The sequence below is a fragment of the Musa acuminata genome, chromosome BXJ3-5 (assembly GCF_036884655.1).
Source record: "Musa acuminata AAA Group cultivar baxijiao chromosome BXJ3-5, Cavendish_Baxijiao_AAA, whole genome shotgun sequence".
Lineage (NCBI taxonomy): Eukaryota > Viridiplantae > Streptophyta > Magnoliopsida > Zingiberales > Musaceae > Musa > Musa acuminata.
In genome coordinates this window covers 22634836-22659380 of record NC_088353.1, presented here as the reverse complement: position 1 = coordinate 22659380, position 24545 = coordinate 22634836, and positions in this window count along the sequence as shown.

The window sequence follows — 24545 nt, the reverse complement described above, 5'->3', positions numbered from 1 at the left end:
TTATGAAAAAGGGGTATGTGCGAGAAAGCATGATCCATATGCCGTTCCTATTATGTTGGTGCCTAAGAAGGATGGATCTTGGAGAATGTGTGTTGATTGCCGAGCCATCAACAAAATCATGGTAAAGTATAGATATCCTATTCCTAGGCTAGATGATATGTTGGATGAATTGCATTATTCTTGTGTGTTTTCAAAAATTAATTTAAAATTTGGATATCATCAAATAAGAATGCATGAGGGTGATGAATGGAAAACCACTTTCAAAACTAAATATGGTTTATACTGTTGAATCTCGGATTTTGATGATGAAGTCAATTGTCATTTGTTATCTAATCTATGTGTTGAGATAAGTGTGCAGGATTAACTACGATAAGAGTAAGACAAGCAGCAGGAGTTGCGCCGGAGTCAAGATCATGATCACGTTGGGAGTTCGAGAGTTCGACGGAAGTTCGGACGGTCGTCGGAGGTTCAGAGAGAACAGATCCGAGAAGTCCAGAAGCTTGCCAAGCGAAGCTCGTCGGAACTCGCCAAGTGGATCGTCGCAAAGTCCAGGAGTATGCCGGATGTCCGCAGAAGGATCACCGAAGGTTATCGGTTGATCGACGGAAGTTGGCCGGAAACTCGCCGGAAGAAGCGATTGACACATCGGAGCAAAGCTGCAGAAATTGTCTTAGAGATAATCGTAGTTAGCACGATGATTAAGCATGAAAATGGGAAGTGATCCCATTAGCTTAATCTTGGGGCAATTGGGCCCCTGAAAAGATTCAAAGTGGGTCGAATGGAGTGAACCATTCGGACCCTGATTGCACCAGGAGGTGCAACCGCCCCAGCCAGGAGGTGCAACCGCCTGGGCTGTGGGGTTGAGAGGTGCAACCGCCCCAGCCAGGAGGTGCAACCGCCAGGGTTGCAAGGCTGGGAGGTGCAACCGCCCCAGCCAGGAGGTGCAACCGCCAGGGTTGCAAGGCTGGGAGGTGCAACCGCTCCAGCCAAGAGGTTGCACCGCCAGAGCTCAAGTTCCGAGCTCTGCCAGGCGATGCAACCACCGAGCTCAGTCTTCGAGCTCTGGCAGTGTGGTGCATCAGCCTGAGCTCAGTCTCGAGCTTTGCCAGGTGATGCATTCACCAAGCTCAGTCTTCGAGCTCTAGCAGAATGGTGCATCAGCTTGAGCTCAGTTTGGAGCTCTGCCAAGTGATGCAACCACCAAGCTCAGATTTCGAGCTCTGCCAGGTGATGCAACCACCAAGCTCAGTCTTCGAGCTCTGCCAGGTGATGCAACCATCGAGCTCAGTCTTCGAGCTCTGGCAGAGAGAAGCAATCGGCAGAGCTCAGTCTTCGAGCTCTGCCAGGCGGTGCCACCTCTCCAGTCGAGAGGTGCAACCGCCTGATCCCAGAATTCTGGGATTTGATCGATTTGATCGTTTTGAGCTCGAATTTTGAATTGGGATGGGGCCTATAAATACCCCACCCATTCAGCACTGAAAAGAGAACAGACCCATACCAAAATCGTGATCTTTTCTGTGATTCTAAAGAGCTCAAAAGTGTTGTAAAGCCTTTAAGTCTCCTCCTTCTGTTCTTCAAGTTTTCAATTGTAAAAGTGAGGAGAGAAAGGTCTGTAAAGGTTGTCTCCTAAGCCTGTCAAAAGGAGAGAAATTGTAAGAGGGAAGTTTGGCCTTCGCCCATTGAAGGAAGGCACCTAGTTGACGTCGGCAACCTCATCGGTGGAGGAAGCCAAAAGTGGAGTAGGTCAAGGCTGACCGAACCACTCTAAATCTCTGGTTTGCGTTTAATTTCGAGTACTTTATCATTACTGCAAACCTCCCTCATCACTACTGCTCTCTGCGCTTTCGCGAACAAGTTCTAAGAGCTGTTCTTCCAAATCTGCATTCAGACGTAACTTCGTATTTTCATACATTACAGTTTACGTTTACGTTTGATTCTGCAGAACTGTTTTCCGCGTTTTTACGAACGAGCTTCCTTGCAGTTTACGCTTACATTTTAATCCTATTAATAACTGCAATCTGTCCTCTACGATTTTACGAACGAGTTTCAACATTTAGACGTAAAACTGCATTCAGACGTAAATCGGCTTTCCTCGCTCAATCGTCAGATTTCAGTTCACGTTTACGTCTTGATTTCAACTGCATACTGCCTTCTGCAAGTATATAAACGAGTTTCAAAGTTTAGACGTAAATCTGCGTTTAGACGTAAAACTACGTTTAGACGTAAATCTGCGTTTAGACGTAAATATGCGTTTAGACGTAAAACTGCGTTTAGACGCAAAACTGCGTTTAGACGTAAAACTGCGTTTAGACGTAAATCTGCGTTTAGACGTAAATCTGCGTTTAGACGTAAATCTGCATTTGGACGTAAATCTGAGTTTAGACGCAAAACTGCGCTTAGACGCAAAACTGCGCTTGAACGCAATCTGCGCTTAGACGCAAACTGCACCTAGATACAAACTGCGAATTTGCTTTTGCATCACAATAGTTTTTGAACGAACGTAGCTTTTGGTTTTTAAATTATTATAAGATTTCCGCTGCACTAATTCACCCCCCCCCTCTTAGTGCTCTCGATCCTAACAATTGGTATCAGAGCAAGGTTAACTCTCTAAAGGATTAAAACCCAAGAGAGATGGCATACGCCGGAAACCAAGAGGGGCATTCGATTACACGTCCACCCATGTTCAGTGGAACGGACTACACTTACTGGAAGACCCGAATGAGGATCTTTCTTATTTCTATGGACTTTGAACTATGGAACCTTGTTGAAAATGGATTTTCAAAATCTTCTCTTCCAATGATCGATTGGAACGATTTGGAGAAGAAGGCTTTCGCTCTTAATGCAAAGGCTATGAATGCCTTATTTTGCGCACTAGATAAAAACGAATTTAATCGTGTTTCAACTTGCGAAACTGCTTTTGATATTTGGCACACACTTGAAGTGACCCACGAGGGCACAAGTAGAGTGAAAGAGTCAAAAATCAATTTGTTGCTACATTCTTTTGAACTTTTTCGAATGAAACCGAGTGAAACCATTGGCGACATGTTTACCTGTTTCACGGATGTCGTCAACGGTTTAAAAGGTCTCGGAAAGAGCTTTTCGGATTTTGAGCTTGTTAATAAGATACTAAGATCCCTTCCTAAGAGTTGGGATCCTAAAGTCACCGCCATTCAAGAGGCAAAAGATCTGCAAAATTTCCCTCTTGAAGAACTAATCGGGTCATTAATGACCTACGAAATGACATGCAAAGCTCATGAAGAGCAAGAAGACATCCTTCCAAAGAACAGGAAGGATATGGCACTTAAAACTTCTGAATGCCACTTGAGAGGAAACTCAAGTGATGAGGACTGTGATGATGACTTGGCACTTTTGACAAGAAAGTTTAAAAAATTCTTCAAAAGAAACAAGTTTAAAAACGATGTGAAAAATAAACTTGAACCTAAGAAGGACCAAGTAATCTGCTATGAATGTAAAAAGCCGGGACATTACAAAAGTGATTGTCCCCAAGTCAAGAAAAGAACAACAAAGAAGAAGGCGCTCCAAGCAACATGGGATGATTCGAGCGCATCTGAGGAAGAAGAATCCAACACCGAGCAAGTTGCTCATTACGCATTTATGGCCATCGAAGAGGAGGTAACGGATTTATTAGATGCTGATTTATCTTTCGATGAATTATTAAATGCCTTCCATGATTTATTTGATGAATGCAAAGTTATAAATAGAAAATACAAGTTGCTAAAAAAGGTACATGATAATCTTACTTGTGAGTTTGATAAGTTAAAAGTCGAACATCATGATAATTTAAATTCATGTATCAAATGTCATGATTTAGAAACTTTACAAAAAGAAAACTTGCTACTTAAGGACACCTTAAAGAAATTCGAGGTTGGTAGCAAGTCATTAAACATGATCCTTACAAACAAGGGTCATGCTCCCAAAAGAAGTGGGATTGGATTTGTGAGGAGTCCTCACCGAAATCCAACTACCTTTGTAAGAGGCCCCATCTTACACGTTCAACACCAAACCAAGTGCAACTTTTGTTGCAAATCTGGACACAAGACACATTGTTGTCCATTCAAGAAAACAAGTCCAAACAAATTAGTTTGGGTTCCTAAAGGAACCATGATAAACTCTATGCAACATGATAGAAAATGTAGATCTATTTATGAAGCACCCAAAAGCAAATGGGTACCTAAACATCATCCTTTCTTGTAGAAAACTAAACAATCGCAAGCTAGGAGCAAGAAATGGTACCTTGATAGTGGATGCTCAAGGCATATGACCGGAGATCCATCTCAATTCTCTAAGCTCTCTAGCATAGACGAAGGATATGTCACCTTCGGAGACAACAACAAGGGTAAAATCATTGGCAAAGGAACCATAGGTAACAAATCCAACCTCTCTATTGAAGATGTTTTACTAGTTGATGGTTTAAAACATAACCTCTTGAGCATTAGTCAATTATGTGATAAAGGATATATTATAAGATTTGAATCTAATGCCTGCATCATTGAAAAACCACACAAAAATATATCTATGATTGCATTAAAACAAAACAACGTATACACTATTGACATCAATGACTTATGTGATGAAATGTGCTTTGCCGTTATGAATGAGGATGCTTGGCTATGGCATAGAAGATTAGGTCATGCTAGCATGAAACTAATCAATCAAGTATCATCTAGAGAACTTGTAAGAGGAATTCCTCATATCAAGTTCATCAAAGATAATGTATGTGATGCTTGCCAATTAGGTAAGCAAATAAGGGGTAGCTTCAAAGCTAAGAATCAAATAAGCACCTCTAGGCCCTTACAATTGATCCATATGGACTTGTTCGGACCAATATCTACATCGAGTCTAGGAGGTAGCAAATACGCCTTTGTCATTATTGATGACTACAGCAGATATACATGGACCTACTTCTTAAAACAAAAAAATGAATGCTTTAGACATTTTACCAAGTTTTGTAAACTTGTTCAAAATGAGAAGGAATCTATGATTTCGTCAATTAGAAGTGATCACGGTGGAGAATTTCAAAACCATGACTTCCAAGAATTCTGTGAACTCAACGGATACAACCATAACTTCTCTACTCCAAGAAATCCTCAACAAAATGGGGTAGTAGAAAGAAAAAATCGAAATTTGCAAGAAATGGCAAGAACCATGTTGAATGAACATAGCCTACCCAAATATTTTTGGGCCGAAGCTGTAAACACTGCATGTTATATTTTAAATAGAGTCCTAGTAAGACCCTTACTCTCCAAAACTCCCTATGAGTTATGGAATAACAAAAAACCCAATGTCTCATATTTTAAAGTCTTTGGGTGTAAGTGTTTTATCTTGAATGAAAAGGATAACTTAGGAAAATTCGATGCTAAATCTGATGAAGGAATCTTTCTTGGTTATTCTTCGGTTTCTAAAGCTTTTCGCATCTTCAATAAAAGAACCTTAATTATTGAAGAATCCATCCATGTTGTTTTCAATGAGATTTCAGAAATTAAGAAAAATGATCTTGATGATGATGTTAATTTTGATTCCTTGAATTTAAACGAAACCCCGTCTCCAACTAGCAACTTGGTTGCATCCACTTCCAAAACATCCTTACCCAAGGATTGGAAGTATATTGATGCTCATCCTAAGGAGCTAATCCTAGGAGACACATCAAAGGGGGTTCAAACACGATCTTCTTTTAAAAACTTTTGTGCCAACGCCGCTTTTCTCTCCCAAATTGAACCCAAATGTATTGATGAAGCCATGAAAGATGATTCATGGATTATCGCAATGCAAGATGAATTAAATCAATTTGAGAGAAATGAGGTGTGGACGCTTGTTCCTAGGCCAAATGACCATTTAGTAATTGGTACTAAATGGATCTTTAGAAACAAGCAAGATGAAAATGGTATCGTGGTTAGAAACAAGGCTAGATTAGTGGCCAAAGGTTTCAACCAAGAAGAAGGTATCGATTACGAAGAAACCTTCGCACCTGTGGCTCGATTGGAAGCCATAAGGTTGCTCCTTGCCTACGCTAGTTGCAATAATTTTAAGTTATTTCAAATGGATGTTAAAAGCGCTTTTCTAAATGGTTTCATTTCCGAAGAAGTTTATGTTGAACAACCTCCTGGATTTGGAAACAATGGCTACCCTAATCATGTGTTTAGATTAACTAAAGCTCTCTATGGTTTAAAACAAGCCCCAAGGGCTTGGTATGAGAGACTTAGCTCTTTTCTCATTGAAAATAATTTCATTAAAGGCAAGGTTGATACTACATTATTTATCAAGAATTTTGAAGATAATTTTCTCATTGTTCAGATTTATGTTGATGATATTATCTTTGGTTCTACAAATGAATCTCTTTGTGAATCCTTTTCGAAAACTATGAGTCATGAATTCGAAATGAGTCTAATGGGAGAGTTAACATTCTTCTTAGGCCTACAAATCAAACAACTAAGCAAAGGCATCTTTATTAGTCAAACCAAATATGCTGTGAGTTTGCTAAAGAAGTTCAAAATGAATAATTCAAAAGCCATTGACACTCCTATGAGCACCTCCACTAAGTTAGAAATTGATGAGAATGGAGAAAGCTTCGATCAAAAAACCTATAGGGGTATGATAGGAAGTTTACTTTACCTCACTGCCACAAGACCAGACATTATGTTCAGTGTAGGACTTTGTGCTAGATTTCAATCAGACCCTAAGATATCTCATCTCAAAGCTGTCAAAAGAATACTCAGATATCTTAATGGAACTACCAATCTAGGATTATGGTACCCAAAATCAGAAAATTTTGAATTAACAGCTTATGCTGATGCGGACTTCGCTGGCTGTAAACTAGACAGAAAAAGCACATCAGGATCATGTCAATTTTTAGGACATGCCCTTGTATCCTGGTCATCTAAGAAACAAAACTCGGTTGCCCTATCAACAACCGAAGCTGAATACATTGCAGCAAGTGCATGCTGTGCACAAGTTGTATGGATGAAAAACACTTTAGAAGATTACAAAGTGAATCTTAAAGATATTCCCATTAAATGTGATAACACGAGTGCAATATGCTTAACTAAAAATCCTATACAACACTCAAGAACAAAACACATTGATATTAGACATCACTTTATACGTGATCATGTCACTAATCATGACGTGACCATAGAATTTATTGATACCAAACATCAACTGGCTGATATCTTCACAAAACCCCTATGTGAAGAACAATTTGATTACATAAGAAGAGAATTAGGAATGTTGATGTGTCCGAATACTTAAACTAGTTAAAATTATCTTTCGGATGTTATTACTATTACATGCCTTGACAACGCTTGATCAAATAACATGTTGCAAATTATGTGACAAATATTTTTAACCAAATGCATGTAAGAAGTTCATTTTTCAGGTTGTATGCTAAAAATGGGATGTTCCCGTACACTCTTATGAAAACTCCTTGGAAAATGACTTTCCTCCGTCAAGCAAAAACAATAAAGTGATATATGTGTCATGACTTCCTTTATATGCTTGATAATGCTATCATGCTTTTTGTTGATGACAAAGGGGGAGAAAAATATGAATTGATAAACACTATGTCATAGCTGAACTGCCATAATCATATCTATGTCATAGTTGCAAATACTTGAGTGATGCTATAAACAATGTTATGCCATCCTTGCATCACCAAGAGATATGTGAACATGTACTACAGTTTGCATCATGTCTTGATTTGAAATTGTAAAGAAAATGCAAACTTACTAGAAAATCTCAAATGTGAGCATCATGTAAAAAAGTCCTTCGTTGCTTTATATGATTACATGATGAATGGTTACAAACACAATCATACAAACTTGATGATGTATGTCATGCTTTGACATAATTCTTGAAGAGATACATCATGATAGGCATCATGATGGGAGCATTGATAAGTTTAACTGATCTAACTTATCAATACGTCACTTGAATTCTTAGGTCTTGAATTCAAGGTTGACTTATCTCAACTATGGCATATAGATAGGGGGAGTTAAGGACAACTCCTTTATCAATTGATTGTCATCATCAAAAAGGGGGAGATTGTTGAATCTCGGATTTTGATGATGAAGTCAATTGTCATTTGTTATCTAATCTGTGTTGAGATAAGTGTGCAGGATTAACTACGATAAGAGTAAGACAAGCAGCAGGAGTTGCGCCGGAGTCAAGATCATGATCACGTTGGGAGTTCGAGAGTTCGACGGAAGTTCGGACGGTCGTCGGAGGTTCAGAGAGAACAGATCCGAGAAGTCCAGAAGCTTGCCAAGCGAAGCTCGTCGGAACTCGCCAAGTGGATCGTCGCAAAGTCCAGGAGTATGCCGGATGTCCGCAGAAGGATCACCGAAGGTTATCGGTTGATCGACGGAAGTTGGCCGGAAACTCGCCGGAAGAAGCGATTGACACATCGGAGCAAAGCTGCAGAAATTGTCTTAGAGATAATCGTAGTTAGCACGATGATTAAGCATGAAAATGGGAAGTGATCCCATTAGCTTAATCTTGGGGCAATTGGGCCCCTGAAAAGATTCAAAGTGGGTCGAATGGAGTGAACCATTCGGACCCTGATTGCACCAGGAGGTGCAATCGCCCCAGCCAGGAGGTGCAACCGCCTGGGCTGTGGGGTTGAGAGGTGCAACCGCCCCAGCCAGGAGGTGCAACCGCCAGGGTTGCAAGGCTGGGAGGTGCAACCGCTCCAGCCAAGAGGTTGCACCGCCAGAGCTCAAGTTCCGAGCTCTGCCAGGCGATGCAACCACCGAGCTCAGTCTTCGAGCTCTGGCAGTGTGGTGCATCAGCCTGAGCTCAGTCTCGAGCTTTGCCAGGTGATGCATTCACCAAGCTCAGTCTTCGAGCTCTGGCAGAATGGTGCATCAGCTTGAGCTCAGTTTGGAGCTCTGCCAAGTGATGCAACCACCAAGCTCAGATTTCGAGCTCTGCCAGGTGATGCAACCACCAAGCTCAGTCTTCGAGCTCTGCCAGGTGATGCAACCATCGAGCTCAGTCTTCGAGCTCTGGCAGAGAGAAGCAATCGGCAGAGCTCAGTCTTCGAGCTCTGCCAGGCGGTGCCACCTCTCCAGTCGAGAGGTGCAACCGCCTGATCCCAGAATTCTGGGATTTGATCGATTTGATCGTTTTGAGCTCGAATTTTGAATTGGGATGGGGCCTATAAATACCCCACCCATTCAGCACTGAAAAGAGAACAGACCCATACCAAAATCGTGATCTTTTCTGTGATTCTAAAGAGCTCAAAAGTGTTGTAAAGCCTTTAAGTCTCCTCCTTCTGTTCTTCAAGTTTTCAATTGTAAAAGTGAGGAGAGAAAGGTCTGTAAAGGTTGTCTCCTAAGCCTGTCAAAAGGAGAGAAATTGTAAGAGGGAAGTTTGGCCTTCGCCCATTGAAGGAAGGCACCTAGTTGACGTCGGCAACCTCATCGGTGGAGGAAGCCAAAAGTGGAGTAGGTCAAGGCTGACCGAACCACTCTAAATCTCTGGTTTGCGTTTAATTTCGAGTACTTTATCATTACTGCAAACCTCCCTCATCACTACTGCTCTCTGCGCTTTCGCGAACAAGTTCTAAGAGCTGTTCTTCCAAATCTGCATTCAGACGTAACTTCGTATTTTCATACATTACAGTTTACGTTTACGTTTGATTCTGCAGAACTGTTTTCCGCGTTTTTACGAACGAGCTTCCTTGCAGTTTACGCTTACATTTTAATCCTATTAATAACTGCAATCTGTCCTCTACGATTTTACGAACGAGTTTCAACATTTAGACGTAAAACTGCATTCAGACGTAAATCGGCTTTCCTCGCTCAATCGTCAGATTTCAGTTCACATTTACGTCTTGATTTCAACTGCATACTGCCTTCTGCAAGTATATAAACGAGTTTCAAAGTTTAGACGTAAATCTACGTTTAGACGTAAAACTACGTTTAGACGTAAATCTGCGTTTAGACGTAAATCTACGTTTAGACGTAAAACTGTGTTTAGACGCAAAACTGTGTTTAGACGTAAAACTGCGTTTAGACGTAAATCTGCGTTTAGACGTAAATCTGCGTTTAGACGTAAATCTGCATTTGGACGTAAATCTGAGTTTAGACGCAAAACTGCGCTTAGACGCAAAACTGCGCTTGAACGCAATCTGCGCTTAGACGCAAACTGCACCTAGATACAAACTGCGAATTTGCTTTTGCATCACAATAGTTTTTGAACGAACGTAGCTTTTGGTTTTTAAATTATTATAAGATTTCCGCTGCACTAATTCACCCCCCCCCCTCTTAGTGCTCTCGATCCTAACATATACAAATGGTTGGTTATGCCTTTTGGCCTAACTAATGCACCTAGTACTTTCATGAGATTGATGAATCATATTTTACGTGCTTACATTGGAAAGTTTGTAGTTGTTTATTTTAATGATATACTTGTGTATAGCAAAAGTTTAAATGAGCATGTAACACATTTAGAAGCTGTTTTTGACATGCTTAGAAAAGAAAAGTTATATGCTAATATAAAGAAATATATTTTTTGCACTAATGAAATTACTTTTCTTGGATATGTTGTTAATGATAAAGGGATACATGTTGATAAAGAAAAGTGAAAGTAATTAGGGAATGGCCAAAACCTACTAGTGTTAGTGATATTAGAAGTTTTCATGGTCTTGCTAGCTTTTATAGAAGATTTATTATGGATTTTTCTATAATTGTTGCACCATTAACTGAATGCACAAAAAAGAATATAATATTTAGATAGGGTGAAAAACAAGATGATGCTTTTAACTTGCTTAAAGACAAACTCAGTTCAACACCTTTGCTTGCTTTACCAAACTTTGCTAAAACTTTTGAGATTGAGTGTGATGCGAGTAGAATAGGAATTGGAGGAGTCTTAATGCAAGAAGGCAGCCCATTGCATTCTTTAGTAAGAAGCTAAGTGGAGCAAGTCTTAACTACCTGACATATGACAAGGAGTTTTATGCTTTGGTAAGAGTGTTAGAGATTTGGCAGCACTATCTTTGGTACAAGGAATTCATTATACATACCGATCGTGAGTCCTTGAAATATCTCAAAGGACAAGGGAAGTTAAATCGTAGACATGCAAAATGGGTAGAGTTTATTGAATCCTTTCTATATATCATCAAGTATAAACAAGGTAAGGAAAATGTGGTTGCCGATGCTCTTTCTAGAACGTATGCTCTAATTTCTCAACTTGATGTAAAATTATTGGGTTTTGAGTATATTAAATATTTATACAATTCTGATCATGATTTTGCTAATGTTTACGGGGCATGTGAGAAAGGGGGTTTTGAAAAGTTCTTCAAGCATGATGGTTTTCTTTTCAAAGAAAATAAGTTGTGTGTTCCTCAATGTTCAATGAGAAAATTACTTATGAGAGAGACACATAGTGGAGGTTTAATGGGGCATTTTGGGGTTAGAAAAACTTTAGATGTGTTAAGTGATCATTTCTTTTGGCCGCATATGAAAAGAGATGTTGAGAGATTGTGTGAGAAATGCATTACTTGTAAACAAGCTAAATCTAAAATAATACCTCATGGATTATATACTTGTCTTCCTATAACTAGTGAACCTTGGGTTGATATATCCATGGACTTTGTCTTAGGTTTACCAAGGTCAAAAGTAGGGGGAGATTCTATTTTTGTTGTTGTTGATAGGTTTAGCAAGATGGCACATTTCATTCCTTACCACAAAACAAATGAAGCAACACATGTTGTGGGGCTATTCTTCAAAAAAATTGTAAGATTACATGGCATTTCAAAGACAATTGTGAGTGATAGAGGTGATAGAGATGTGATGTTCCTTAGCCACTTTTGGAAAACACTTCGGAGCAAGTTAGGTACAAAGCTGTTGTATTCAACCACTTGTCATCTACAAACAGATGGACAAATGAAGGTAGTAAATCGAACTTTATCAACACTTTTGAGGGCTATAATTCAAAAGAATTTAAAAAATTGGGAGGAATGTTTGCCACATGTAGAGTTTGCTTATAACAGAAGTGTGCATGCTATAACAAGCCAGTCCTCATTTGAAGTTGTGTACAGGTTCAATCCATTAACTCCTATGAATTTGCTACCTTTACCATTGGAAAAGGCCAATTTGGATGGTAAGCAAAAAGCTAATTTTGTCAAAGAATTACATGAAAGAGTCCAGACACAAATTGAAAAGAAAACTCTACAATATAAGAAACAATACAACAAAGGCCGAAAGAAAGTAGTATTTGAACCTGGTGATTGGGTTTGGGTACACTTGAGGAAGGAAAGATTTTCTAACCAAAGGAAATATAAACTAATGCCAAGAGGAGATGGTCCATTTTGAGTCTTTCAAAAAATAAATGACAATGCATACAAGCTAGAACTATCAGGTGAGTATGACAATGTTAGTGCAACCTTCAATGTTTCTGATTTATATTTGTTTGATACAGGTGATGAAGGTGCTGATTCGAGGATGAATCCTTTCGAGGAAAGGGGGAATGATATGAATAAACAAGTTGATTATAATTATGCTAAGGATCCTTTAACTATTCATGGAGGACCAATGACAAGATCTAAAGCTAAAAGGATGAAATAAGCCTTAACTTGTTTAGTGGAAGACATTTGGAAGGAGCAAGCTAGTCAAAACATGGTCAAGGTTCTATAGATACAAGAAGAGCCTAAAATAGTCAACGTGATTCAAATAAATCCACACCATGAAGAAAGAGTCTAATCTTGAGAGAAGGATATATTTTTAGCCCATTTTGAAGAATAAAGGTCATTCAACCATATTAGACCATATTAAGAATTATAGGCTTATTCATGAATAATCATTTAAATAAATTCAAAGCAGATTCATGAGTAATCTATATTCATGTATTAGGAATATGAATGTCATTTAGTGTATTTAATGGATTCATTCCCTTTGTACTTGGCCTTTGTACTATATAAACAAGATTGACTGACTCCCTTTATAAGGAGGACAATTCAGAAGTATATTCAACTTTCAACACTGGTGAGTGTTTTATTTTTAAGTTCTTGTATGAATTTTAGAACTTATCAAGCGTTTCTGCTTGTGACGTTCAACCCCCAAAAAATCTTTGTTTTTCCTTTCAACTTACCAAGCTTCTTAGTTTGTGGCATTTTAAGGGAATCAAAGTGCTATTCTAATTACTTCATCAAATTTTCATTGATAAAGTGATTAGAATAGTTTCCCTAACTTCAATATTGAATGATCCGTCTTGTTTCAATTCGTTGGAGGGGGTCAATTTGCATTCCATATGTATTATAACTCTTTAGCTATCAGGATGTATGGTTGCTAAGTTGATGATTTCTATCAATATCCTTCCTGTTCTTTGGAAGGGTGTCCTTAAGCTCTTCATGAGCTTTACAAGTCATCCCATTGGTCATTAGTGACCCAATTAGTTCGTCAAGAGGAAAATTATTCAGATCTTTGGCCTCTTTAATGACCATTACTTTAGGGTCCCAACTCTTTGGAAGGGATCTTAAAATTTTATTAACAAGTTCAAAATCCGAGAAACTTTTATCAAGTCCTTTTAGACCATTGACGACATCCGTAAATCGGGTGGGTGTACATGTCTCCAATGGTCTCACTTGGTTTCATCAGAAACAACTCATAAATGTGCACTAAAAGATTAATTTTTGACTCCTTCGCTCTACTAGTGCCTTCATGAGTCACTTCGAGTATTTGCCAAATATCAAAAGTCATTTCACAAATCGACATTCGATTAAACTCGTTTTAATCTAATGCATAAAATAAGACATTCATAGTCTTAGCACTTAAAGTGAAAGTCTTCTTCTCCAACTCATTCCAATCATTCATTGGAAGAGAAGACTTTGAAAACCATTTTCGACAACATTCCATAGCTCAAAATCCATTGAAAATTAGAAAGATCTTCATTCTAGTCTTCCAATATATTTAATCTGTCCCATTGAACATGGGTGGACGTGTAATTGAATGACCCTCTTGGTTGCCGAAAAATACCATCTCTCTTGGGTTTTAAACCAACCGAGAGTGATCCTTGCTTTGATACCAATTGTTATGATCAAGAGTGGCACTAATGGGGGGGGGGGGGGTGTATGTGAATTAGTGCAACGAAAAATTCTTCGATTTCGTAAAATATTTCATACGTTCAATGAAAATTAATTCAGAAAGATAGTAAGTTAAGACATAAGAGAGTGTAAGCAAGATGAGGAGAAGATGCAGTTTGCTATGAAATGATTCACAAATAAAGTAAATTGCTCAAAACAAAATGCAAACCATAATTTAGAGTGGTTCGGTCAATGTAACCTACATCCACTTTCGGATTCCTCCTCCATTGAGGTCACCGGCATCCACTAAAGGCCTTCCTTCAATAGGTGAAGACCAATCACCTTTTACAGCTCTTTCTCCTTTTATCGGGTTTAGGAGAGAACCCTTACAAGCCTTACACCTCTTTCTTGAATGGTTATAAAGCTAAGAGAGAGAGGAGGAAAACTCTAGCACTTTTACACCCCAAAGATTCAAGATTATAATCACACTTCGGTACCCTTTCATGCAGAAAAGGGTGGGGTATATTTATAGCCCCCAATGGCTTCGAAAATAGAGTCAAAAAGTATCTTATCCCGATTTTCTAGGGTACTAGCGATACCACCGTCATTACTGGGTGCAGTCTAACACTAGGCGGTACTACCGCTCAATCTAGGCAGTACTACTACTTGACAAAGCTCAGAGACAGGGGCAGTACCACCGTTGTCAGCAATAATTGCTAGCGGTACCTGTTGGGAAATATTGGGGGCGACATCACATGCGCAGTGGAAGAACAAGAAAACAAAATCCCCGATTCTAAAAAAGACGTTCGTCGTCGTGCGAAGATTGGTGCGCAAAATTTACGAAACTCAAAACTGCGTATAGAGTAGATTGTGTTACCTAGGGAGATCGTATATCCCTGTTTCCTTGCAGATCCTTAGGAGAGGGTGAAGGAGGTCAAGCGTCCTCCTCTCTAGCGATGATCCACACAGTAGGGTTGCGACGATGCTCCTCAAAACTCCAGGCCTGCTCTGAGGTAGAGAGGGAGAGGAGAATAGGAAAGGCAAGCAAAGGCTCTAGCCCATGAGGCTCTGAATCCCTCCTATTTATAGAGGTCCCCTATCAAACCCTAATGGGTCATCCCCTAGTGGGTATTGGACCTGCATCCAATAAGACAAGGGCTCCGTCGGATATCTCATATCCGAACCTCTACTTATCGCAATGCTTACCATATGTGTGTGACCCTCTTGGCCCAATATCGAGCTAACCGTGAGTCATACCCGTTAGAACTCATTCTAACTGAGTGAATTATTATCTCTATAATAATTCACTTGACTCATCGACTACGGACGTACTAGGCCACTACGCCGTAGTCCCCAGACGATACAGGGGAATCCAATCCATTGGACCTATTTGTCCTCAGTTAGTGTGTACCTATAGTCCCTCATCCATCTAATATCCTAGAGACCGTATATCGAGCATGGTGTTGTCAGACCCATATGGTTTCTACTCGAATCTCGCTCTAATTGGATTCTCCCGGAGAACTCTTTCTCTCTCAACCCGAATGACCCGGGCCAGGGATTTGTCTGAGCGAGAACACATGGGATATTCCTCTAATGACGCCGAGAGTGGATGATCCTCTATCGACACTCAATAGCCCTCGTAAGGTCGATTACCACTCCCAATGACTAGCTGTACTAGATCTGCGACAACCAAACCTATAAGTCTGGTATCAAAGAGTGGAGCACTCATACAGGACATCCTTGGTGTCTCAACTCTAAGGACCAGATATACCACTAGGACTACGTAATCGCTGTCTAACAATTAGGCATCATCAACCATCCAGCATTCCGTAAGCGGATCAATCAGTGAACTCATTCTCCAATGAGCACCTGTACTGTATCCCTAGTGTCCCGACACTAGCAGCTATGAGACCAACTGCATCCATCATATAGACGGGTATACAGCACACCAGTCTGTCCGGTTATCACGATGTCCCTCTCGAGTAACCTATGACCAGGATTATTTAGGATATGTGTTTAAAGGTAAATCGATCTCATTATCGTGATCTCATCACGATCCGATTCCCATTGCACAAATCCAAGGACATCACAATGTATATATGCATTTATGCAATAGTTATAAAGTGATATACGCCAAAATATAATTAGCAAATAGATTCTATATCAAGTCACACGTGTCATCACTCACGTGATTGGCTTGCTGGGCACCTATGACTAGCAGTACCACCACCTAGACCACCTGGCAGGTTGTGTCTAACAAGCGGTGCCACCATTGGTCAAAGTCCAGCAACCTGGTTGGGGCTTGTATTCGGCCCAAACCATCCTAGCTCCGAGCCCAATTGGCCCATAATAGAGTTGATGGGATTACCTCCTAAATCAAAATTTAATTATCGTTCTAACAATGATTAAGGCAAGCTGTTAGGATCGAGAGCACTAAGAGGGGGGGGGGGGGGTGAATTAGTGCAGCGGAAATCTTTCAATGATTAAAAACGAAAGCTGCGTTCGTTCGATAAAAACTATTTTGATGCAAAAGCCGATTCTAAGATTACTTATGATTAAGTGCAGTTTACGTCTAAACACAGTTTGCGTCTAAGCGTAGTTTACGTAGTTTGCGTCTAAATGCAGTTTGCGTCTAAATGCAGATTGCGTCTAAGCGCAGTTTGCATCTAAGCGCAGTTTGCGTCTAAGCTCAGATTGCGTCTAAGCGTAGTTTGCGTCTAAGCATAGTTTGCGTCTAAGCGCAGATTGCCTCTAAGCTCAGATTGCGTCTAAGCGCAGTTTACAGTTATAAATGGAATCAAAACGTAAACGTAAACTGCAAAGAAACTCGTTCGTAAAAGCGCAGAAGACAGTTTGCAGTTACAAATAGAATCAAAACGTAAATGTAAACTGCAATGTAAAGATCGTACAAAAACACCGATTTACGTCTGAATGCAGATTCGGAAAGATCAGAACTTAGCAACTTGTTCATAAAAGCGCAGAAAGCAGTAGCTATGTAGGAGGTTTGCAGTAATGATAAAGTGCTCAAAATAAAAGCAAACCAGAGATTTAGAGTGGTTCGGTCAGTCTTGACCTACTCCACTTTTGGCTTCCTCCACCGACGAGGTCACCGACGTGAACTAGAGGCCTTCCTTCAATAGGCGAAGGCCAACTGCCCTTTTACAGTTTCACTCCTTTTGACAGGCTCAGGAGACAACCCTTACAGAACCTTTCTCTCCTCTCTTTACAACTCATGACTTGAAGAACAGAAAGAGGAGAGCTTTTGGAATTTACACAAATTTGAGCTCTTAGAATCACAGAAAAGATCAAGAATTCGGTGTAGGTCTCTATCTTTTCAGTGCTGAATGGGTGGGGTATTTATAGGCCCCAACTCAGTTCAAATTTGGAGCTCAAAACGATCAAATCCCGGAATTCCGGGATCAGGCGGTTGCACCTCCTGATTGGAGCGGTTGCACCGCCTGGCAGAGCTCGAAAACTGAGCCTCTGGGCGGTGCTACCTCTGTCAGGGGCGGTCGCACCTCTCTGCCAGAGCTCGAAGACTGAGCTCAAGCGGTTGCACCGCTTGACTGGAGAGGTTGCACCGCCTGGCAGAGCTCGAAACTTGAGCACTGGCGGTGCTACCTCCTGACAAAGGAGGTTGCACCGCCCAATCTCGCTCGGAGACTGAGCCCTGGGCGGTTGCACCTCTTGGCTGGGGCAGTTGCACTGCCCAGTCTCGCTGGGAGACATAGCCTGGGCGGTGCTACCTCCCTGCCTCGGCGGTTGCACCTCCCACAACAACCTGGGTTCGAATGGGTTGAACCATTCGACCCAATTTGAGTTCTTCAGGGGCCCAATTGCCCCAGGATTAAGCTAATGGGATCACCTCCCATTTCTAACTTAATCAAAGTGCTAACTACGATTATTTTCTAAGTCATATTCTGCAGCTTGCTTCGGTGCGTCACTCGCTTCTTCCGGCGAGTTTCCGGCGAACTTCCGTCGATCATCCGTTGATCCCTCGGTGATGCTCCTACGGACTTCTGGCAAACTCCTAGACTGCGACGATCCACTTGGCAAGTTCCGAGGAGCTCCTTTGGCAAGCTTATGGACTTCTCGGATTTGTTCCTGCAGAACCTCAGACGATTGTCCGAACTTCTATCGAGCTCTCGAACTCCCAACGTGATCATTGTCATGACTCTGGCGCAACTCCTGCTACATGTCTTACTTTCATCGTAGTTAATCCTGCACACTTATCTCAACACATACATTAGACAACAAATGACAATTGACTTCATCATCAAAATCCGAGATTCAACAATCTCCCCCTTTTTTATGATGATAATCAATTGATAATGGAGTTAACGTTAACTCCCCCTGTCTATATGCTATACTTATTGAATTTAAAAACTTTATAAATTCAAGAGACATATTCCCATCATGATTCCTATCATAATGTATCTCTTTAAAGATGATGTCAAGGCTTGACATACATTTTCAAATTTAACAAATTTGAATGATGGTTATTGTAGCAATTCATCATATTGTAAGGTATCGACATGTAAAGCTGTGAAGCAAGATTTTGATATCATTACATGATGTACACATTTCGAATATTTTAGCAAGTGTAGCATTGCATCACATGGTAAGATATCAGTTCGTACGATGCAAATTTTTGTTTGATATCTTGATACAGGGCATATGGCAATCATATATTTCTTGGTGATGCAAGTATGACCTAATAATAGCATCAATGATAGCAACCATATCAACATCAGTAATAGCAACCATATCATTATCAGTGATAGCAGGTGTGGCCTAATCATAGCATCAGTAATAGCAACCATATCAATTCATATTTTTCTCCCCCTTTGTCATCAACAAAAAGCATGGTAGCATTATCAAAAAGCATGGTAGATGTGATTCCAGCAGGTTATCAAGCACATAAAGGAAGGCATGACACGTATAATACTTTGAATATCTCTTCTCCTTGTTATGTTATAGTTCGTTGCATGAAGGAGGAAACTCATTTTTCAAAAAGTTTTCATAAGAGTGTACAGGAAAATCCTATTTTTAACATTCAAACCGAAAATAAGATGAACTTCTTACGTGCATTCGGATATGAGTAAGCTACTAATTTTCAAAAACATTTGTCACATAATTTCCAACATGTTATTTGATCAAGTGATACCAAGGCATGTAATAGTAATCAATAACGTCCGAAAAATAATTTTAACTAGTTTAAGTATTCGGACACATCAACATTCCTAATTCTCTTCTTATGAAATCAAATTGTTCTTCACTTAGAGGTTTTGTAAAGATATCAGCTAGTTGATGTTTCATATCAATGTCATATTGCTGACTTATAAACTACATTGGTATGTCACTTTATATTTATCAAGGCATAAGGTTTTCAAAACATTTAGTTTCAATGTAAAATCCGAGATAAACAACAAGAAATGTTTGTAACTTTGCATATGCTTACAGATCAAGGTAAAGAGTAACATATGGAGTTTACAACATATCAAGTAACCATATCAAAGACAAAGTCCTTCATGATGAGTAACATAAGGAGTTTACAACATGCCATATCAAAGACAAAGTCCATGAGGAGTTTATAACAACAACGGATGATTGTGTTCATACAAGCTCATTCATGAGGTGGAAGGTTAAAGTGCCTAAATAAAGAGTCAAATTGTCGATGAATTTGCTGCAGCTCAGTTAGGATTTGATCTTGTCGAAGTTCAAGCCGTTCTTGTCTTTGTTCGAATCGGTCCATCCGAATCCCAATATCTTCGACAGATGATATGTGAGTTTGCTCAAACGGATGTGTTTCCTCAAAAGGACAGATCGGAGGAGATTCGGTACCCCTAAAGACTGGTGTTTCCGATTCTGGTTCAGGTTGAGGGGGATCAGTTCTTCTTGGCATTCTAACCCAGTTACCGTTTCTATAAAAACATCTTAATCGGTGAAGTAGATTTTTATTAATTATGCTGAATCTATCTACTTTTATTACTTCTTCTTCCGGTGGTATTAGAATATCATAGGTTTTCATTATTCTAGTTATTATACCACCATATGGGAGCATCATGTTTTTCTTAGATAGTTCCAACATGTTTTGTTGGATAAGATAACCAAGACAGATGTCATTTCCTTTTATGATCATATACATAGTTCCTAATTCTAATTGGCTTACTTCATCATGATGATATTGTTTAGGAAGAATGATGCTAGTTAGGATGTGATGAAGTACCTTAGTGTTTAGAGGCAGTAAATGTTCACAACTTTTAGGAACAAATTCTAAGTTCGGATTGGCAAAAATTGTTTGTAGGGCTTCAACGTATGTTGTTCCAACATTTTCATCATCCCATGATCCTCTAAAGTAAAGTCCTCTACTTTTCATGGGAATGCCTATCATGTCGCAAATGAATCTATCCGTAATTGAAATATGTTGTCCTAAGAGATAGGTGGACATCCTTTCTTCTTCATCTACTAGTATGTTGTTGTAAAACAATCTTACTAGTCTTGGATAGATGGGTTCATTAATTTGTAAGATAGGGAGTAGATCTAAGTTTGCAAACCACTGGATTATCTCTAAGTCTCTTAGCTCACTTAAATCTACGTATTTTCCCTTGTTGACATTCCTATGTTCAAAAGAGGAAAATTTTTCAGCATGGTATTTTGAATCGAAAAGGGTGGAATCAAAGTCTTCTACTAATCTCCTCTTTCCTTTGTCCCTTGAGGATCTTCTAGATCCCATAACTACTGCTGTTTAGAATAATAGTGATGAGCAAAAGTAAATGAATCAAGAAACAGAGTTTAAGGGCTTCTTAGAGAGTACCTTAATGAGATCTTCAAGAGAGGGATCTTCAAGAGAGGGAAGGAATGTTGATGCTTTGCTTCGAAATGAAGGGTATTTGGGATGCTAAGATGGGGGAAATGGGGATGGAGGAGGCTTAGGAGAGTAGAGGAGGGAAGGAAATGAGTTGGGGTCGGTTTCACCGCCGGCCCTAGCTTGAGTTATAAACGGGCAGAGTTGCGGGCGGTTGCACCTCTGGCTGGAGCGATGCAACCGCTTGCAACACGTGACAGCTGGAGGTGCTACCTCCAGCTGGGGCGGTGCCACCGCCTGGTGAACACTTGTTCTGATCCGAGAATTTTTTTGTCTTGAGGAGAGTTTTCATTCCCAGTAATCAACTTTACTTACGTAATTACGTAAGAATTTTTATTTTCATACAGGGACTTTGGCACGATCAAGGTAGATTTTTAATGTGCACATTCTCAATGTCGTACACATGTTTGTGATAGTTTCTTCAAGTTGATAAGTCTTGCAAGTTCATGACAGAGTTAGTCATTTCATGATACGAGTTAAATTAGAAGGTTATGAAGGGATGAAATTGATGGGTTCGAAAATCCAGGGATATGTGAATTTGGAAATCATACGTTTCTAAAACAGGATTGTATCTAGGTTGCATTTGTGATTTTACCCTTGTTGTTGTTTCTGAAGGTGACATAGCCTTCGTCTATGCTAGTGAGCTTAGAGAATTGAGATGGATCTCCGGTCATATGCCTTGAGCATCCACTATCAAGATACCATCTCTTGCTCCTAGCTTGCGACGGTGTGGGTTTCTACAAGAAAGGATGATTTTTAGGTACCCATTTGCTTTTGGGTGCCTCAAAGATAGATCTACATTGTTTATCATGTTGCATAGAGTTTATCATGGTTCCTTTAGGAACGCAAATCAATTTGTTTGGACTAATTTTCTTGAATGGACAATAATGCGTCTTGTGTCCAATTTTGCAACAAAAGTTACATTTTGCTTGGTGTTGAACATGTAAGATGGGGCCTTTTATAAAGGTGGTTGGATTTAGGTGAGGACTTCTCATAAATCCAATTCCACTTCTTTTTGGAACGTGACCTTTGTTTGCAAGGATCATGTTCAATGACTTGCTACCAACCTCGAATTTCTTCAAGGTGTCCTTAAGTAGCAGGTTTTCTTTTTGGAGAGTTTCTAGATCATGACATTTGATACATGAATTTAAACTATCATGCTCCTTTTTCAGCAATTTGTATTTTCTATTGATAATCTTGCATTCATCAAATAAGTTATAGAAGGCATTTAAAAATTCATCGAAAGATAAATCAGCATCTAATAAATTCGTTACCTCCTCTCCGATGGCCATTAAGGCGTAATGAGCAACTTGTTCGGTGCTGGACTCCTCTTCTTCAAACGCGCTCGAATCATCCCATGTTGCCTTGAGCGCCTTCTTTTTTTTTGTTTTCCTTTTGGCTTGGGGACAATCACTCTTGTAGTGTCCCGGCTTTTTGCACTCATAGCAAATAACTTGGTCTTTCTTAGGTTCAAGTTTACTTTTAGTGTCATTTTTAAACTTGTTTCTTTTAATGAATTTTTTAAATTTTTTGTTAGAAGTGCCAAGTCATCATCATAGTCCTCATCACTTGAGTTTTCTTTCAAGTGATCTTCCAAAGTTCTAAGTGCCATATCCTTCTTGTTCTTTGGAATGATGTCTTCTTGCTCTTCATGAGCTTTGCAAGTCATCTCGTAGGTCATTAATGACCCAATTAGTTCTTCAAGAGGGAAGTTGTTTAGATCTTTTGCCTCTTGAATAGCAGTGACTTTAGGATCCCAACTCTTAGGAAGGGATCTTAGAATCTTATTTACGAGCTCAAAATCTGAAAAACTTTTTCCGAGTCCTTTTAGACCGTTGACAACATCTGTGAAACGGGTAAACATGTCGCCAATAGTCTCATTCGGTTTCATCCGAAAAAGTTCAAAAGAGTGTAACAAAAGATTGATTTTTGACTCTTTCACTCTACTTGTGCCTTCATAAGTCACTTCGAGTGTGTGCCAAATATCAAATGCAGTTTCACAAATCGAAACACGATTAAACTCGTTTTTATCAAGTGCGCAAAATAAGGCAATCATAGCCTTTGCATTAAGAGCGAAAGCCTTCTTCTCCGAATCGTTCCAATCGATCATTGGAAGAGAAGACTTTGAAAAACCATTCTTGATAAGATTCCAGAGTTCAACGTCCATAGAAATAAGAAAGATCCTCATTCGGGTCTTCCAATAGGTGTAGTCCGTCCCATTAAACATGGGTGGACGTGTAATGGAATGGCCCTCTTGGTTTCCGGCGTAAGCCATCTCTCTTGGGTTTTAATCCGTTTGAGAGTTAACTGGGCTCTGATACCAATTGTTAGGATCGAGAGCACTAAGAGGGGGGGGGGTGAATTAGTGCAGCGGAAATCTTTCAGCGATTAAAAACGAAAGCTGCGTTCGTTCGATAAAAACTATTTTCATGCAAAAGCCGATTCTAAGATTACTTATGATTAAGTGCAGTTTACGTCTAAACACAGTTTGCGTCTAAATTTACGCAGTTTGCATCTAAATGCAGTTTGCGTCTAAATGCAGATTGCATCTAAGCGCAGTTTGCATCTAAGCGCAGTTTGCGTCTAAGCTCAGATTGCATCTAAGCGCAGTTTGCGTCTAAGCGCAGATTGCGTCTAAGCTCAGATTGCATCTAAGCACAGTTTACAGTTATAAATGGAATCAAAACGTAAACGTAAACTGCAAAGAAACTCGTTCGTAAAAGCGCAGAAGACAGTTTGCAGTTACAAATAGAATCAAAACGTAAATGTAAACTGCAATGTAAAGATCGTCCGAAAACACCGATTTACGTATGAATGCAGATTCGGAAAGATCAGAACTTAGCAACATGTTCGTAAAAGTGCAGAAAGCAATAGCTATGTAGGAGGTTTGCAATAATGATAAAGTGCTCAAAATAAAAGCAAACTAGAGATTTAGAGTGGTTCGGTCAGTCTTGACCTACTCCACTTTTGGCTTCCTCCACCGACGAGGTCACCGACGTGAACTAGAGGCCTTCCTTCAATAGGGGAAGGCCAACTGCCCTATTACAGTTTCACTCCTTTTGACGGGCTCAGGAGACAACCCTTACAGAACCTTTCTCTCTTCTCTTTACAACTCAAGACTTGAAGAACAGAAAGAGGAGAGCTTTTGGACTTTACACAAATTTGAGCTCTTAGAATCACAGAAAAGATCAAGAATTCGGTGTAGGTCTCTATCTTTTCAGTGCTGAATGGGTGTGGTATTTATAGGCCCCAACCCAGTTCAAATTTGTAGCTCAAAATGATCAAATCCTGGAATTCCTGGATCAGGCGGTTGCACCTCCTGACTGGAGCGGTTGCACCGCCTGGCAGAGCTCGAAGACTGAGCCTCTAGGCGGTGCTACCTTTGTCAGGGGCGGTTGCACCACTTTGCTAGAGCTCGAAGACCGAGCTCAGGAGGTTGCACCGCCTGACTGGAGAGGTTGCACCGCCTGGCAAAGCTCGAAACTTGAGCTTTGGCGGTGCTGCCTCCTGATAGAGGAGGTTGCACCGCCCAGTCTCGCTCAAAGACTGAGCCTTGGGCAGTTGCACCTCATGGCTGGGGCGGTTGCACCGCCCAGTCTCGCTGGGAGACATAGCCTGGGCGGTGCTACCTCCCTGCCT